A 13,819-nucleotide genomic window follows, 5' to 3' on the forward strand; every position below is an offset into this window, starting at 1 on the left:
AACGAATACCTGCAGCCTCAATTACCTTATTAGGGAAGTTTATTTCCGCAAATTAGCAATTGCTCTCTCAATTATTCACACTGGTGCGTCACAATGTGCACCGCTTCAGAAAGTATCGTACCCAACGGTTGTTACAAGCTTCTCTGTGTCTCAGTAATATTTTTTCCCGCTTTTCAATGTTTACAGAGATATATGACAGTTTATAATATTTGTTAAAAGCGAATACAATTACCGTTCGTCTGGCATCGTTAACACCAGTGGCACAGCAGTTTCATTATTTTTTTCGGCGAAGAAGCGAAATTCGCGACAGGTACATTTTGGTCCTTGGCCTCTATCCTCTCCCGTGGAGCATGTCTTCAAAACTTTCACAGTTTTATGCCAACCGTCGAATTTGGGAAAGGGAGGAAAAGGCAGGGAGGCCAACCAGAATTGTAGCATCCCGTTTGCTACCCCACACTAAGGGGAATGTGTGTAGCTAACGAAAAAAAAAATCTAATATAGAGACGCAACTAAAAAGACAAGGGTGGCTTCATACATGCACACGAGAATGCATACGAACACCGTATCATGCAAGATGACCCATTTGACCTCTGTTTCATGTTTAGTTTTTTTTAACTCGTGGGGTAGATAATAAATGTCGGGCTTTTAATTACCAGAGGTGCGTGAGACACTGTGCTGTACGTGCCATTAATTACGCACCACGTTACAACTTATCAATTGCAAAGACGCACGGCTGCCACCTCGTGTAAGCGAACGACGCACCATCCTGCCTGTCTGCTCAAACAGGGCTCCCGCCTCGAAAACAAACCCGTCCGAAACAGGTCTCCGCGACTATGGCATACAAGTTGCGAAATTAACATTCGTTCGAGGCACGTGTAGCCGCCACCGTCACCTAAAGCCCCGGCTTTCCAGTCGTCCTTCCCACATTTCGCCGTTGCTGTCTGTATGTAAACGGTTCGTTTCCACGAGTGGCTTTTCGCGTTGGGTTAATCAGGTCGTTTACCGCACAGTTGGTGGTGTGGATGAAGTTTACGACTGAAACACCTCGGCGGTCAGTCCTGACGCGTGTTCGGGGGCCACTTTGCAAAAGGAGAAGTGGTATGCGGCAGGGTCGAATGGCGCGGGTGCGTTAGCCATGGTGACCCTCGCTTGCAACTGCATGCAGGGTCACTAACAACGCAATATCACGATCCCGCAGCTTGCACATATTCGCTCGCTACCACTGATCAATGCGGCGTTCAACGCAGAATCTGACACGCGCACAGTGAACGCTGTACACGTGCAGGTGTATGCACATTACCCGTCTAGCGGTGAAATTAGACGCATTTTGTCTTTCATTTTTTTGTGATCTGGGCCGTGTTCAGCTGTGGCCAGTGGCTTTTATGTCGACGCTGAAGGAGACCGACGACGCGCTAATTAGTTGTTGGGAGAGACTGCAGGGCCTGCTCCGACTCGCATTTATACGCAGTATTCACTGGCCGAGAAACGCAAATTGGAGAAAACTAATTGAGTTTTCCAAGAATTATACGTGCTAGAGTGAGAGAGAAAGAGAGAGAATGCGGAAAGAGACAGTAAAAAAGAAAAAAACGAAGCTTGAACTATGTCGCGCAATGCTGGAAACAGTGAAACCGGGCCATCCCGAAGACTAATTTGGTTGCTTCTGTGGGTTGTCTCTATAGGCCTTAGGTGCAAGGTTGTTTCTTGGTTATTGACAGAACGTTTCTGCAGGCTAGGTGCTCGATGTTAGGTAGCTTATACGTCGATTCTCAGTGCAGAGAGGTTCGAGGTACACCACAGACGGAGACACGGCACGGATGTCCAAACGGCCGGCAGCAACTCGCGCTGAAGCCAAGCGATCGCACCTCCTGTATAGGTCTATACGGGCGCGTCATCATTGGCGTGTACTCCTTCCATCGCTTCTCCCTAATTATCCTAATTAACTCGGGATTCCTGGATCGCTGCCGTCGCTTCACGCCCATTCGTTCGGCTACCTCTTGCGTTCCTTCCTTCATTTTTGGTGCACTAGTAGCGAGCAGTGGGACGTACTCAATTTATGTGACACATACCCATTTATGATGATGATAGTTTTCCGACAGGCAGCACAAATTACGGCTAGCTTGAACAGCGAAAATGCTTGAATGTGCTATAGCTTGCGACCGCGTATTAGCGGTTGTGCGTATTAGCCGAACCCCCGTATTCACAAACGCTCCTCGACTCGAACTTCGTCCTTCACTTGAGAAAGTTAAGCATTGCGCAGCTGCTCGATTGAAAATGACGCTGCGCTTCTCAAGAATTGCTACACATTATTGCTGATATGCAGTGACTTACTCTGCCTACAGACGGCGCTTCCATCGACTCTCTCAAGTGAAGGCGAAGCGATGAGGGAAAGGGCGTTCTATAGAATACGGGGGTAAGACTAGAAGGTGGCGTTGAACTGTGTAACATTAGCGGGCTGGGCGTTTGGTCTTGTTGTGCAGCCTGTCGGCACTGCTCGTTTGTGATGGTCACTAACAACAAATACGGCATGACTGTATTCAGAATGCGGTTAGATGTAAAGTTCACGGTGTGCAGGTACACGGTGTGCAGGTACACGGTAAAAGGGAACAAGACTATAGATGAAGGCAATGACTGGGGGAGGAGGCAACAGAATCCACAAATTTACGCTTGCATCTTGACACGGGACGTTTTGGCACTAGCCCAAGATGAGATGTCATCTGCTTTACGTCTCAAAACATTGCCCCGCCGCGGTGGTCTAGTGGCTAAGGTACTTGGCTGCTGACCCGCAGGTCGCGGGTTCAATTCCCGGCTGTGGCGGCGGCATTTCCGATGGAGGCGGAAATGCTGAAGGCCCGTGTACTCAGATTTGGGTGCACGTTAAAGAACTCCAGGCGATCAAAATTTCTGAAGCCCTCCACTACGGCGTCTCTCACAATCATATGGTGGTTTTGGGACGTTAAACCCCACAAATTATTACGTCTCAAAACAACGACTACGAAGGACGCCACATGGTAAAGGGCTCCAGAAATTTTGACCACCTGGGGTTCTTTAGCGTGCAACCAAATCTGAGCAGACGGGCCTACAAGATTCCAGCCTCCATCGAAAATGCAGCCCACGCTGCCGGGATTCGGTCCCGTGACCTGTGGGTCAGCAGTCGAGTACCTTAGCCACTAGTCTACCGTTACGGGGCGTGCAACCATCAATGTATTGTCAAGAAAAAAATCAGAAGTGGCAAAACTAACAATATAACGAGAACCAACAGACAATGATTCCGAGGAAAGTATAGGGGATATTATAGTTGTAATGTAAGTGTGAAGGAAGAGTAGTGGAAAGAAAGAAAGGTAACTATGTGCATTTAAACGTGGGAGTGTCAGTAAGCGCCGCTAGTATATAGCCATGACGGCGAGTGTGGAACACTCTTTGTTTCTGCCTGTTTGTGTCACGTAGCACGTGATTCAGAGCTTTAGTCTTAAATACAGTTGTCTCTGGAGCCCATCATTGCCGAGCAACAAGTGTGAGCACTTTAACTCCACGTAGGTCAAGTCCTATAAAACAATGGGCCTGCATTCGTCTGCCGTAGTAAAATGACGAGCGAAGCTCTGTAAGGGGTTCGTATCTCGCACTGTGCGAATAAGGTTTCCGTGGAACGACGGCGTGCCTTGCACGCGATCGTCGTTCTCGTCGACCTTGACATTATGTATACCTGGACGACCGCCCGTGCTTGAACTGTTATTCTGGAAGGAAGCAGTCGAGACAACGTAATTGGTCCGTTATCGCGCTGCATGGTGCATTACGCGTGGAACACTCCACTATTTAAGAAGCTAACGAATAGGGCAAGGAAACAATAAAGAGAATGGGGATATTTTTTTAAGTGTTTGCCATGACTTTAGTGATAATGAAGAAACTACACCTCTCTCTCTCTCTCTCTCACACACACACACACACGCACACACACACACACACACACACACACACACACACACACACACACACACACACACACACACACACACACACACACACACACACACACACACACACACACACACACACACACACACACACACACACACACACACACACACACACACACACACACACACACACACACACACACACACACACACACACACACACACACACACACACACACACACACACACACACACACACACACACACACACACACACACACACGTACGCACACACACACACACACACACGTACGCACACGTCCCTTTTGGGTTAGTGTCTATGGTGAATTTTTGAAAATCTATAGATTATGTTGAGTGAAATATCAGTGCTAACGTTAAATTAAAAAGACAGATTGTTGGTGCTCCTGTCAAGCTAATTAGCGCATCAGGTATACTTACTTGCTATACATTATTTAAAGTTGGATCGATAGATTTTCTGAATGACAAACTATGTTGATGTTCTAGTTCTGGAAGCATTCGTGCATCTATAGCGGTTGGGCGTGGTGATCGTTCGCACTGTCACTTAATTTGCGATCGAACCCAGAAAAAAAAGATACATGAAATCACAATACTGTGAGGACGTTGGATAGTGCAGAAACATTGATGTTCAGTGAATGTACCATAAAACAAAAGATTGCATGCGCCTCCTCGCTATGTGTAGTTTGTACCTTAATGCGATTAGCATAAAAATTGGCATTAATTTGCTCAATCTATGGACCGAATCATTTCGTTTTGACTCTCTCCCCCCCTTGAGTAACCGGACATGTATGTGCCGCTGTTCAACGCAATACATAATGCGTCATCGTCGATTATTACACATCAGTGATATAAGATATCTATTGACTGTGGCATTATAAATTCGGCAATCATATCCGAATGATACGTTTGTCACCATTCTCATTTGCACGTTTCGACTCAGTCGCACTGAAGCGGGTGAAAAGGGACTTAGCGAACTGAAAGGTTTAAAAAGTCAGTACGCATATATGTTTGTACATGGCTACTTCTGTCATGATTACACCTTGAAGACAGATATTTATTTTTACTAAGGCTGTCTCACTGTGAAGAAAAAGGTCAAAGCAACTGATAGATTGCACCTTTGACTAATCCCTCAGCTTATAAATTACGCCTGCTGTTCACTTCTTAACGCCCAGCACGTTAATAACTCTATACAAACAGGCACTACCGCGGAATGATGGCTTTATTCGCTTGACGACTTTCGCATAAGCAATAAAGAAGAAATAGGTTTTTCCCCTTCTGGTAACACACTTTTTCGTTTAGTCCGCTTTCCTCGAACTAAGAATATAAAAATATACCTATGTGAAAGCCAGGGACAGCAATGACTATACATCAGACTGACACTTAATTTGCAGTGTGCGAGGACTCGTTAAAAAAACTCACACGGGATTATGTTATGCACTTTCTTGACCTTCAGCGTAGTCTGCATGCATTGGCTTGAGTAAGTACTTCACACCATGACATGAATACTCAAACAGAGTCGAATGACAAGATAAGCACTCATTCTGAACCATAGCCGTTTATTAAAGACAGCACGCCAGTGCATACCACACGTGCGGACATTAGCGGATCCCGCAGAGACGATCGTCTCTGTGCACAATTTGCATATTTGAAGTAAGCTGTTGATTCAATCAAATTCCCTTCAATTTCTCAGGTCAACAGATGCATCGTCAATACTTTGTGGTTCACTTTGCCTACATTGAACGATAGGCGAAAATGCCGTAGGCCCGTGTGCTCTGACTTGGGTGCACGTTAAAGAACCCCAGGTGGTCGAAATTTCCGGAGCCCTCCAATACGGCGTCTCTCATAATCAAATGATGGTTTTGGAACGTTAAACCTTACATATCAATCTTATGTTGAACAATTTACAGACAGTATAAACGAGCTGTTTAAGCCACAACAGCTACAAATGATTCTTTTTGTGAGCTTAATTTGTTCACGTTGTTGTCCCTTGCTTACGAACCTAACATAACGCATTGAGGTCGTTTATCGTCCGTTCCGAGTGTTCAATAAATTACATCCAAACATTTAGCATGAGTGGATCTTTGAACCCGCTTGTAAGCGTACCCTGTAAACCTTTACTAGCCGATACAGAGACGTAATTTTCTTTTCTTAACCGTTGAGGTCAGGTTCATGTTTGTGGTATGTAACGTTGCGCATACAATCGGACGAACAAAGGAAGTAAAGAAGTGCGAACGGGAAGAGCGCAAGCTATCAACTGGCTTTATTCCTTTGGTCGCTATAAATGTATGCACATTTATCACACGTCCCCCAAAAATTAAAGAAGGTTGAAAGAAAGGAGGAGGAAACACATGGCAAGAGTACCTCGAATCAATAATAAAAAAAAAAGCTGCGCAGAAAACTGCTTTCTGCTCTATACAGTGCAGCCGACGTGTCACTTACACATTTAGCTCCCAATTCCTTAATATAATTAATATACCTTCCAATCCCTTAATATGGCCCACGTACGAACATACACACAGGAGATGCATTTGGTACATCATGTGCACTCCTGTGGCGTTCTTCACGAACGTTCCGGCATGCTTTTTTCCGTACCCGCTTCGCCGTTTTCTGTTTCCGCCAACCCTTGGGCAAAGGCCGGCTAGCTTCTTTGGCACAAACACACACACACACACACACACACACACACACACACACACACACACACACACACACACACACACACACACACACACACACACATTTGAACACCATTCTTGTCGGCCACTTTTTTATGTTACGCGCAACTTTGTGCATATATGGCACGACTGTGACATTCTTTTTACGCAGTCGGTCTGTGTCGCTGCTGATATTTCCTTTCATTATCTTTTTGAGAAGTTTCTCAGCCACACTCGTGATGATAGTGGAGGGGAAGCCTGCTGAAAGGAGCCTGTTGACTTGCCAAGAGAAGCTATCATGCATGGCTTGCGGACATGACTTGGTAAGGACCGATTCTAGAAACGAGCTCGCAATGCCCTCTTAACTATCTTTGAATGCACAAACTCAAAAGGCAAGAGCTCTTTCTGCACTCTATATGAGCATATCGCCAGCAAATGTGAGGCGTACCATATTTCAGGTTAATATCTAAAAACTGCATTGATCCATTAGTCAGGGTTTCGTGCGTGAACACGAAACATTTGCCACATTGTCTAAAGCTTGTTAAAATCCTACCTACTGAATCTGCGTGGGACATGTTCATTTGCTTGAAGATGACGACTAAAAAATCATCTAAATAACGGAAGGCCTTAATTACACCTAGGTCAGAAAGCCCACGATTCAGGGAGTGGTCCACTGTATAGCTAAAAAAATATTGCGAAGGACTGGAGCAACACATGAACCTATACATATGCCCTGCCGCTGAATATAGAAATCATCATTAAAGGAGAAAGCGTGGCTTGCAAATAAATTCTATTAAGGACATAACAGTATCAACCGTCACTCCAGCGGTGTTATAAAAGCTTTTCTCGCCATTTTGTTCAATGCACTCTCTGACCGTCACGAACAGTTGATCATGAGGCACTGAATAATACAAATCTTCTATATCCACTAAAGAAGCACAGCCTACATGAGCACTGACCTTAACAATGTTCCCTAAGTTTTTTATGGTGAAGGGGTCTTCAACATGTAGAGCACTCAAATGTTTCTGCAGAAAATGGCTGATTAGGGACTGCCACAATTCCTTTTCACTCGTGATAGTTCGGAACGGCACATTGTCTTGATGGGTCATGGCACTGAAGAAAACCGAAAATGTTTTGGTTCTACAGCTAGTTATTGAGCCTCTGCTGAGCTCATGATTCTTGCACACAGCCACAGCTCGGCTCTTGATTATTGTGTCACTAGGCTTTACGCACACGAAGTTCTTGGCGATCGCCTGTTCCGCCTTTCTGTTGGATTCTTCTTCTTTTAACATGACAAACCCCACAGTCTTGTCGGACTGAAGCAGCCTTATAGCTCATTTTTCTCGAAGAACGAGGCAACAATTTTTGCGGGGTCTTTCGTTCGCTTGTTGATCTTCGGTATCACCGCTTTCTTCAGGGCGTCTACTCCTTCTAGAAGGCATATTTCATGTGATTGTTGGTCAGCCTTGCTCGCAACGCTCCCGTTAAGCGCCAAGATGTCGTGAGCTGAAACCATGGGCTCGTAACTGTACTTCGGGCCCTTATTTAATACTGTTACGGGGTCAGTCACTTCTGTACAAAATGTATTTACAGACGAAAAAGCACAGGCAAGAGTCATAATGGCTGATTGGCAACCTCGCGCCTGTCAGCTGATTCTGTCCTTCCCCTTCCTTTACTTCATCTCTGTAACAGGACCCCCGGGCGTTGGAGCGCCATCTCGGTGCGAGTCCGGAGAAGTGTGACAGAAGTAGGGTTTCATGCGCCAAACATGGACAATGTCAACAAGTGACGATCTTGGTGACATATTTGAGTGCAATGATGTTATCTCGTAGTTGACATCGCTAACTTGACGTAAGACTAGGTAGGGTCCTGCGTATCGGGACGAATGTTTTTCGGGGAGACCTACATGGCGACACGGTGACAAGAGGAGCACGCGGTCACCTGGGGCAAACGTTATATTACGATGCCGGTAGTCGTAGCGGGCTTTTTGCATATCCTGTGACCTGGTGAGACTAGACTGGGCAACCTGACGAGCCACGTGAGCCCGATAAATGGCTTTGCGAGCGTACTCGGAAGCAGATGGCTTGAGAGGTAAAGTGGTTTAATATGGCAATATAGGGTCGCGACCATACAAAAGATAAAAAGGTGAGAATCCCGTGGTGTCACGTCGATAGGAATTATATGCGAAAGTCACACAGGCCAACGTGGTGCCCCAGTCACGATGATCTTCGGAGACGTACATTGAAAGCATCTCGTGAGCATGCGATTGAGACGTTCAGTTAGGCCATTAGTTTGTGTGTGCTAGGCGGTAGATAGCTTATGCGCTGTAGCACAGGATAGAAGGAGGTCATTGACAGAAGGGTTGACAGGCGGGCTAGTTAGTACAAATTTATAATGAAATAATTGAAAGCGCCCATTGGTCCCGTTGTGTATCCTGTTGGTTTGCGCTTCCAATTATTTCATTATGGTCGTTGACAACTTTGGACAAGAAAGAGCGGCCACGGTTCGTAAGCAGCTGTCGGGGTGCACCGTGGTGTAGGATTACGTCATGAAAAAGAAAATCCGCGGCGTCAGTGGCGCAACTGGTTGGCATGGCCTTCGTTATCAAGTAATGGGTCGCATAATCTGTGGTGACGGCGATCCATTTATTTCCCAGTGTCGTCGTCGGAAAAGGGCCAAGAAGGTCGAGTTCCACGCGATAAAATGATTCAGAGGGGACTTTGATGGGTGAAGATATCCAGCTGGCAGCCAAGAAGGTCTTCGGCGCTGGCTGCAGAGGTCGCAAGTTGTGACATATCGACGCACGCTGCGGTACAGTCCTGGCCAGAAGAACCGACGTCGCACGTGGTCGTATGTGCGGGAAACACCGAGGTGGCCCGCTGTTTGTGCGTTGTGAGGTTGTTCAAGTATGGCAGGCCGTAGATGACGAGGAATGACAAGCAGAAGCTCAGGGCCTTCAGTGCTGACGTGGCGGCGGTAGAGGATGCCGTCATGCAGCACGAACATACGGGATGCAGCGTCATGACTGTCAGACTGGATGGCGTTGATGATAGTGCGCACTGACTCATCCCGTCGTTGTTCAATGCGCATATCTCCGATGTCAGTAAACGCTATTACGCTGCTCTCCAGGTCAGTCGCAACGGGATCAGGAGGGTCCACTGGATGACGAGAAAGACAGTCTGCGTCCTTGTGCAAACGTCCAGACTCGTAGCTGACGCTAAATGAAAATTCCTGGAGCCCAGCGACCCAGACGTCCAGTCGGGTCCTTCAAAGAAGTCAGCCAGCAGAGGGCGTGGTGGTCCGTAATGACGGAGAACATGCGACCATATAAATATGGCCGGAACTTGGTGACGGCTCAAACTAAAGCTAAACACTCTCTCTCGGGGATTGAATAATTCCTCTCAGGGGGAAAAGCAGGCAACTGGCGTAAGCAATCACGCACTGTCTGCCGTGGTGCCGCTGAGTGAGAACTGCGCCAATACCGTGGCTACTGGCGTCGGTGCGAACTTCTGTGGCAGCAGAAGGATTAAAGTGGGCAAGTATGGGGGGCGTAGTTGAGTAGCCGATGAGAGCGGCGAACGCTTGAGTCTGCTCAGGGCCCCATGAGAATGTGGTATCCCTCTTCAGCAAATCTGTGAGGGGTCTGGCGACGTCGGCAAACTTTTTCACAAAACGACGAAAGTAGGAACATAAGCCGATGAAGCTCCTGACGTCGGATGTAGAACAGGGCACCGGAAAGCTACGAATTCCGTAGATTTTTTCGGGATCTGGTTGGACGCCATCAGCGTTCACAAGATGGCCCAGAACGGTAATCTGACGGCGGTCAAATTGACATTGCTTGGAGTTTAGTTGTAACCCAGCTGTTCTGAAGACTGCGAGAATTGCAGCAAGACGGGTCAGGTGGCTATCGAAAGTAGATGAAAAGACTATCACATCACCTAGGTAACAGAGACAAGTAGACCACTCATAACCACGCAGGAGAGGGTCTATAATTCGTTCGAATGTGGCAGGGGCGTTACGTAGTCCAAAATGCATGACCTTAATCAGGTATAAACCATCCGGTGTAATGAATGAAGGCCGTCTTCTCGCGGTCCATCTCATCCACAGAAATCTGCCAGTAGCCGGACCGAAGATCAATAGTCGAGAAGTATGTAGTGCCGTGCAGGCAGTCCAAGGCGTCGTCGATGCGTGGTAGCGGGTATACGTCTTTTTGCGTGATCTTGTTGAGGTGGCGATAGTCAACGCAGAAGCGCCAGGTACCATCCTTTTTCTCACAGGGGAGGCTTAAGGACTATTTGATGGTTCTATGACACCTTTGTTGAGCATTTTGTCAACTTCCGCTTGGATAACTCTGCGCTCAGTGTGGTAGACACGACAGAGGCGTCGGCGCATGGGACTCGCGTCACCAGTGTTTATACGGTGCTGAATGGTGGATGTTTGCCCTAGAGGTCTGTCGTCAACATAAAAAATGTCGGTATATGACGCGAGAAGGCGATGGATGTCGTTGGATCACGCAGGATTGCGGTCGGGTGCAATCATCTTCGAGAAACAATTCGGCAGAGAACAGGTGCTGTTAGCTACAGGAGACTGAAGTAAACCAATCTAGGTGGTGAGAGCCGCTATTTCGAATTCGTCAGCATTAGATACGCCGGCCAAGAACATGCCACGAGGAAGCACTTGAGGGCAAAAGCCTAAATCGAGAAGTTGGAGCGAAGTACAGTTGTCAGTGACAGTCACAAGCGTATGGGGAATGGCGATGTTGCGCTCCAAAATGACGTCGGCGAGAGGAAGGAGGACATAGTGACCATCGGAAACCTGTGGCTGTGCGGTCAAAACGACGTAGGTGGCTGGCTGAAGTGACAGTCACACATCCTGAAGAGAGCATGGGCGCGGCGGGGCAGTGTGGGGTTCAGCGACTATCTGAGGCAGCTCTAGCTAAAGGACGCCGGTAGCATGATCGATAAGAGCAGAATGGTTCGACAAGATCGAAGTTCAGGCCTAAGATAAAGTCAAAAGGGCAGTAGTCAATCACGGCTAAAATGACAGAAGTAGTTTGGTCCTTTATACTTAAGTAGGCAGTGTACAGACCGAGAACCATCGGCGTGCCACCATTGGCCACACGGAGCAGTTGTGCAGCCGCTGGTGTCAGAACTTTCTTTAAACGTGTGCGTAGGTTTGAACTCGTGACCGAAATGCTTGCGCTGGTGTCTACAAGTGCTTTTACAGGTACGCCGTCTACTTCAACGTCTATTACAATTCGTCTTGTGGGAACGGAGAGAGGATTTGCAGCGGAAGTCGTCAATGCAGCACCGCCTCCGGGGGCTGCATTTCTCAGTTTTCCGAGACGATGCGGCCGGAAGCCACGGGGAACGAGAAGCGCCGTGGCTGCGGCGAACGGGGTGATGGGCGACGTGCTTGCGGCGAAAGAGACTGGTGCCCACGTCGTGAAGGCGAGCGGCTGTACCAAGTGTTTCGAGAATGGTCAACGACACTGGACTCTTCGGCAGGTGAAAAGGTGTGGGTGGTACCGTCGAAACGGGTCATATTGGTCGTTGCACGAGGTGCGTAGGACCATGTGTGGCGGCAGTAACGAGCAATATGTTCAACGCGGTGGCAGTTGAAACATATAGGGCGGTCATCTGCAGTTCGCCACTGAGCCGGGTTGCGAGTACGTGGAGTAAGCCGTCGGGCGGAGGAGGGCATCACGAAAGGGCGTTCGCTGACTCTGGGCGCGGTGACATGGCACACGGAATGCACTCCGATGTTTTCAAGCTCCTGGCGCATGGTGGCTTGAACAAGAGGAACAGTAACAGGAGTGGTATCGGTACTGCGCGAATAGAACGCCGAGGGCGCCATTGCTTCCAGTTCGCGACGAACAATGCGTGTCAGGTCTCCCGGCGGTGACGGACGTTGGAGTGCGGACTGGTCCTCACAAGTCGATGTTGCAGCGGTGTTTGGAAGTCGGGCGAATGTTTGCAGAATGCGGCGACTTTTCACTTGCTCAAACTGACGACACTCTTTGATGATAACCTTCACAATGGAACAGCCCTTGCACATCAGGAGATTGAACGCGTCGTCGGCAATCCCTTTCAGGACATGCCTGACCTTGTCACCTTCTGTCACGTCGCTTTCAGCCTTTCGCCAGAGGGCCAGCACGTTTTGAATGTATGTGAGGTATGATTCCGTAGGGGATTGGGCACGGTAGGCCAATTCTTTTTTGGCGGCGATCTACGACTGGCGATTTTGCCAAACACCTCTCGCATATTTTCTTTGCATTGGTCCCAGCTTGTGAGTTCTTCGTTGTTCTCATACCACACCTTCGCCGTGCCTCTCAAGTAAAACAGCACATTAGCCAACTAAAGTGTGGGATTCCCTCTGTTCAGCACACTTACTCGTTCGAACATGGCCAACCAATCGTTAACATCGACGCCATCGGTCCCACAGAATGTACCGATATCCTTAAGTGGCGTGAAAACGCATGGTTGCGACGCCGTGTTCGTCGGATACGCTGACGTTGATGCGGAGGGCTCAGCATTGGATATGGCTGGAAAACCAATGCGACGTCCGCTGTGGAGCTCCGTTGTCTGATGGTTACCCAGCACCTCTCCCCAATATGTTACGGGGTCGGTGACTTCTGTACAAAGTCCATTTACAGAGGAAAAACCACAGGCAAGAGTCATAATGGCTGATTGGCACCCTCGCGCCGGTCAGGTGATTCTGTCCATCCTCTTCCTTTACTTCATCTCCGTAACAATACGCGGGCAACTTCTTCAGGAATCACAACATCTCAGAGGGCTCCAATGCCTCTTGGGTGCCTCCCCTTGCTCTCCTTCCTAGAACTGATAAGTGCTTCATTGAGGCATCGGTTTATTAAAAGCCTTCTCAAAAAGATCCTGGCCGTGGTCTAAATTGTAAACAAAATTAAAAGAGGCCTGTGTATGTTACGCCATACCAGCATAATCTATCCCGCAATGTGCCCCGCCGCGGTGGTTTAGTGGCTAAGGTATCGGCTGCTGACCTGCAGGTCGCGGGATTGAATCCCGGCTGCGGCGGCTGCATTTCCGATGGAGGCGGAAATGTTGTAGGCCCATGTGCTCAGATTTGGGTGCACGTTAAAGAACCCCAGGTGGTAGAAATTTCCGGAGCCCTCCACTATGGCATCTCATAATCATGTGGTGGTTTTGGGACGTTAAATCCCACATATCTATCAATCAA

Source organism: Rhipicephalus microplus, chromosome 1 (assembly GCF_043290135.1).
Source record: "Rhipicephalus microplus isolate Deutch F79 chromosome 1, USDA_Rmic, whole genome shotgun sequence".
Classification (NCBI taxonomy): domain Eukaryota; kingdom Metazoa; phylum Arthropoda; class Arachnida; order Ixodida; family Ixodidae; genus Rhipicephalus; species Rhipicephalus microplus.